At 36.8% G+C, this 6227-nt stretch overlaps 1 non-coding gene across 1 annotated transcript; it reads left to right on the top strand.

Annotated features, from left to right (window-relative positions):
• The first annotated feature begins 754 nt into the window (after positions 1–754).
• LOC113615443 (U6 spliceosomal RNA) lies at positions 755–861 on the top strand. Its single transcript, XR_003431005.1, has one exon. It is a non-coding gene; the product is annotated as a U6 spliceosomal RNA (small nuclear RNA).
• Positions 862–6227: the final 5366 nt, after the last annotated feature.

Raw genomic sequence — 6227 nt, 5'->3', positions numbered from 1 at the left:
GTAAATTTAAGAAAACTGAAATCATATCAAGCATCTTTTCCGACCACAACGCTATGAGATTAGAAATCAGTTACATGGAAAAAAAGGTAAAAAACACAAACACATGGAGGCTAAACAATACATTACTAAATAACCAAGAGATCAGTGAATAAATCAAAGAGGAAATCAAAAAATACCTAGAGACAAATGACAACAAAAACACAACGATCCAAAACCTATGGGATGCAGCAAAAGCAGTTCTAAGAGGGAAGTTTATAGCAATACAATCCTACCTCAAGAAACAAGAAAAATCTCAAATGAACAATCTAGCTGTACACCTAAAGGAACTAGAGAAAGAAGAACAAATAAAACCCGAAGTTAGTAGAAGGAAAGAAATCATAAAGATAGAGCAAAAATGAATGAAATAGAAACAAAGAAACAAGAGCAAAAATCAATAAAAGTAAAAACTGGCTCTTTGAGAAGTTAAACAAAATTGATAAACCTTTAGCCAGAATCATCAAGAAAAAGAGGGAAAGGGTTCAAATCAATAAAATTAGAAATGAAAAAGGAGAAGTTACAACGGACAATGCAGAAATACAAAGCATCCTAAGAGACTACTACAAGCAACTCTATGCCAATAAAATGGACAACCTGGAAGAAATGGACAAATTCTTAGAAAGGTATAACCTTCCAAGATGAACAAGGAAAAAGAGAATATATGAACAGACCAATCACAAGTAAAGAAATTGAAACTGAGATTAAAAATCTCCCAACAGTTCTCCCTTCGGCAGCACATATACTAAAATTGTAATGATACAGAGAAGATTAGCATGGCCCCTGCGTAAGGATGACACGCAAATTTGTGAAGCGTTCCATATTTTTGGCTTTGTGACCACATAGATGGGTGGGATACGGAGGGTGGGAGGGAGAGAGATGCAAGAGGGAAGAGATATGGGAACATATGTATATGTATGTATAACTGATTCACGTTGTTATAAAGCAGAAACTAACACACCATTGTAAAGCAATTATACTCCAATAAAGATGTTAAAAAATAAATAAAATAACATAAAAATAAAAGTTGAATTAAAAAAAAAAAAATTTCCCAACAAAGGGCAGGACCAGGTGGCTTCACAGGTGAATTCTATCAAACATTTAGAGAAGAGCTAACACCCATCCTTCTCAAACTCTTTCAAAAAATTGCAGAGGAAGGAACACTCACAAACTCATTCTATGAGGCCACCATCACCCTGATACCAAAACCAGACAAAGATACTACAAAAAAAGGAAATTACAGACCAATACCACTGATGAATATAGATGCAAAAATCCTCAACAAAATAGTAGCAAACAGAATCCAACAACACATTAAAAGGACCATACACCATGATCAAGTGGGATTTATCCCAGGGATGCAAGGACTCTTCAATATATGCAAATCAATCAATGTGATACACCATGTTAACAAATTGAAGAATAAAAATCATATGATCATCTCAATAGATGCAGAAAAAGCTTTTGACAAAATTCAACACCCGTTTATGATAAAAAGTTATCAGAAAGTGGGCAGAGAGGGAACCCACCTCAACATAACAAAGGCCATATATGACAAACCCACAGCAAACATCATTCTCAATGGTGAAAAACTGAAAGCATTTCCTCTAAGATCAGAAACAAGACAAGGATGTCCACTCTCACCACTATTATTCAACATAGCTTTGGAAGTCCTGGCAACAGCAATCAGAGAAGAAAAAGAAATAAAAGGAATCCAAACTGGAAAAGAAGAAGTAGAACTGTCACTGTTTGCATATGACATGATACTATACTTAGATAATCCTAAAGATGTCACCAGAAAACTACTAGAGCTAATCAATGAATTTGGTAAAGTTGCAGGATACAAAATTAATGCACAGAAATCTCTCGCAGTCCTATACACTAACAACAAAAGATCAGAAAGAGAAATTAAGGAAACAATTCCATTCACCATTGCACCAAAAAGAATAAAATACGTAGGAATAAACCTAAATAAGGAGGTAAAAGACCTGTACTCAGAAAACTATAAGACACTGATGAAAGAAATCAAAGATGACACAAGCAGATGGAAAGATATACCATGTTCTTCGATTGGCAGAATCAATATTGTGAAAATGACTATACTACACAAAGCAATCTACAGATTCAATGCAATCCCTATCAAATTACCAATGGCATGTTTTACAGAACTAGAACAAAAAAATCTTAAAATCTGTATGGAGACACAAAAGACCCCGAATAGCCAAAGTAACCTGGAGGGAAAGAAACAGAGCTGGAGGAATCAGACTCCTTGATTTCAGACTATGCTACAAAGCTACAATAATGAAGACAATATGGTACTGGCAGAAAAACAGAAATATAGATTAATGGAACAGGGTAGAAAGCCCAGAGATAAACCCACACACCTATGGTCAACTAATCTATGACAAAGGAGGCAAGGATATACACTGGAGAAAAGACAGCCTCTTCAATAAGTGGTGCTGGGAAAATTGGACAACTACATGCAAAAGAATGAAATTAGAACACTCCCTATCACCATACACAAAAATAAACTCAAAATGGATTAAAGACCTAAATGTAAGACCAGACACTATCAAACTCTTAGAGGAAAACATAGGAAGAATATTCTTTGATATAAATCACAGCAAAATCTTTTTTGACCCACCTCCTACAGTAATGGAAATAAAAACAAAAATAAACAAATGGGACCTAATGAAACTTAAAAGCTTTTGCACAGCAAAGGAAACTATAAACAAGACAAAAAGACAACCCTCAGAATGGGAGAAAATATTTGCAAATGAATCAATGGACAAAGGATTAACCTCCAAAATATATAAACAGCTCATGCAGCTCAATATTAGGGAAACAAACAACCCAAACAAAAAATGGGCAGAAAACCTAAATAGACATTTCTCCAAAGAAGACGTACAGATGGCCAAGAGGCACATGAAAAGCTGCTCAGCATCACTAATTATTAGAGAAATGTAAATTAAAACTACAATGAGGTATCACCTCACACCAGTTAGAATGGGCATCATCAGAAAATCTACAAACAACAAATGCTGGAGAGGGTGTGGAGAAAAGGGAACCCTCTTGCGTTGGTGGGAATGTAAACTGATACAGTCATTATGGAGAACAGTATGGAGGTTCCTTAAAAAATGAAAAATAGAGGGGACACATAGTTTTTTGAGGCCCCCTTTGCCCGGCAAAGCAATCAAGATAAAAAAAAAAAATGAAAAATAGAATTACCATATGACCCAGCAATCCCACTACTGGGCATATACCCAGAGAAAACCATAAGTCAAAAAGGCACATGCACCCCAATGTTCATTGCAGCACTATCTACAATAGCCAGGTCGTGGAAGCAACCTAAATGCCCATCAACAGACGAATGGATATAGAAGATGTGGTACATACATACAGTGGAATATTACTCAGCCATAAAAAGGAACGAAATTGGGTCATTTGTAGAGACGTGGATGGACCTAGAGATTGTCATACAGAGTGAAGTAAGTCAGAAAGAGAAAAACAAATATCGTATATTAACGCATATATGTGGAATCTAGAAAAATGGTACAGATGAACTAGTTTGCAAAGCAGAAATAGAGACACAGATGTAGAGAACAAATATGTGGACACCAAAGGGGGAAAGAGGGGGGTAGGAGTGGTGGTGGTGGTGGGATGAATTGGGAGATTGGGATTAACATATATACACTAATATGTATAAAACAGATAACTAATAAGAAACTGCTGTATAAAAAAATAAATAAAATAAAATTCAAATCAAAAAAGTAAATGAATAACATCGTGTGTGGGAAGGAGGGGATAAAAGTGTAGTTTTTTTGTATGTGATTGAATTTAAGTTGTTATCAGCTCAAAATGGACTGTTGTAACAATAAGAAGTGTCATGCAAGCTTCGTGGTACACACAGAAAGAAAAAAATCTATAGCAGTTACAAAAAAAGATAAAGAGAAAAGAATCGATGTATATCACTACAAAAAAATCATTGAATCACAAAGGAAGATAATCAAATTGGGTTAAAGTCAAAGACATGGATATGAATAAGTCATCAAACGTGTACAGATAAAGAAAAGATGACTTCAGATGAAACACGGGAATACAATCTTTAAAGTGTGCATGTGGGAAAGAAGACACTATCACAATGAAGTGTGAAAGAATAATAAGAGAATTAGAGGGTAATGGTCTATTACAGAAGCCAAGAGAGGAGACAGTATCAAGGATGGTGCTGTCAAATGAGAGACCAAGAAAATGTCAGAACTGAAAATGGTCATTGAATTTAGCAGTTAAGGTGACTTTGATTTTATATTACAGTGGAGGGTGGCAGAAAGGGAGACAAAGTCATACCAAAATGGATGTAGTAAAATTAAGAGGAGAGGAAGAAGGGTCAAGGGGAGATTATTCTTTCAAGAAGCTTCACTCTGCAGAAAAATGAAGAAATGGAGTGAGATCAAGGAAGAAGTTATTTTAAGATGGCAGAAACCTGACCATGTTATTATGCTAAGGAGAAAAGGGAAATGTACAGAAATATTGAAGAAAAGAGCCAGATTGACAGATGGAGGAAGGAAGTTCCATGAGAATATGGGAGATGATGGGATCCAGGACATCAAGGATTAGCTGTGGACCAGAGTTGGGACCCTTTTCCCACTGTAAGAGAAAGTGAGTGCAGAAGGAGGTAAATTTTTACAGGTGTAACAGAAATTAAGAAATGATCATTATTTTCTCTAAAAGTAGACAATGAGGTTAGTGTTTGACTTTAGCTCAGTGAAAGTGGTAAAGCTACCGGGGGTGGAAAAAGTACGTAGGGATAAATCTGGAGTTGAGTGATTTCTTCTGTATGTAGACAGTGGGAGGGTGTAGATGGTAAAACTGGTCCAAAATAAGAATTCTGAGCAGCAAGTGTAGTATAAGGAGGAAGGTCAAAAGCAGAGGATGTAGGTGAAAGCAGTTGATGGATTTCTCTTCATCACTGGAGCCTTGCATCCTCGGAGATTGTATCCCAGGTTTGCCACACTGTCTGCTACAAACTTCACACCATCACCACCACCATGCCTTTCCAAGTCTGAGAACTACATTTCCCAGAACCCCTTCCAATATATTTCAAAATTACAGTTTGCCACTGAAAGAGACTTGTGTGAAGTTTGGAAGGTGGGAGCAAAGAGGAAGCCCTTATTCCAAGGAGGAAAATGTGGCCAGACGTGATAGTTTTTAGAACTTCCCCAAGGTAACTTTTTCTCCAGTCCTCTGGAGGCCTTCACTCTGTCAGCTCCTCCCACATTCACATCACCTTGAATTCCTATGTTAAATCTCTTATTCCCATAATACTCATATTGGCTCCCTTTTCCTAATCAAAACCAGATGGGTTCAAAAAGTCTACAAATAATAAATGCTGGAGAGGGTGTGGAGAAAAGGGAACCCTCCTGCACTGTTGGTGGGAATGTAAATTGATACAGCCACTATGCAGAACAGTATGGATGTTCCTTAAAAAACTACAAATAGAACTACTATATGACCCAGCAATCCCACTACTGGGCATATACCCTGAGAAAATCATAATTCAGAAAGAGTCATGCACCAAAATGTTCATTGCAGCTCTATTTACAATAGCCAGGACATGGAAGCAACCTAAGTGTCCATCGACAGATGAATAGATAAAGATGTGGCACATATATACAATGGAATATTACTCAGCCATAAAAAGAAATGAAATTGAGTTATGTGTAGTGAGGTGGATGGACCTAGAGACTGTCATACAGAGTGAAGTAAGTCAGAAAGAGAAAAATAAATACTGTATGCTAACACATATATGGAATCTAAAAAAAAAAAATGCTTCTGAAGAACCTGGGGCAGGACAGGAATAAAGATGCAGAGAATGGACTTGAGGACACAGGGAGGGGGAAGGGTAAGTTGGGACGAAGTGAGAGAGTGGCATAGACATATATACACTACCAAATGTAAAACAGATAGCTAGTGGGAAGCAGCTGCATAGCACAGGGAGATCAGCTCGGTGCTTTGTGACCACCTAGAGGGGTGGGATAGGGAGGATGAGAGGGAGACGCAAGAGGGAAGAGATATGGGAACATATGTATATGTATAACTGATTCATTTTGTTATAAAGCAGAAACTAACACACCATTGTAAAGCAATTATACTCCAATAAAGATGTTAAATAAATAAATAAATAAAACTACTCCAAA

The sequence above is a fragment of the Aethalodelphis obliquidens genome, unplaced genomic scaffold (assembly GCF_003676395.1).
Source record: "Aethalodelphis obliquidens isolate GAN/ISIS:26980383/991018 unplaced genomic scaffold, ASM367639v1 scaffold116, whole genome shotgun sequence".
NCBI classification, from domain to species: Eukaryota; Metazoa; Chordata; class Mammalia; order Artiodactyla; family Delphinidae; genus Aethalodelphis; species Aethalodelphis obliquidens.
Note: the sequence above shows the minus strand (reverse complement) of the source record. Positions and strands in the feature narration are given on the sequence as shown.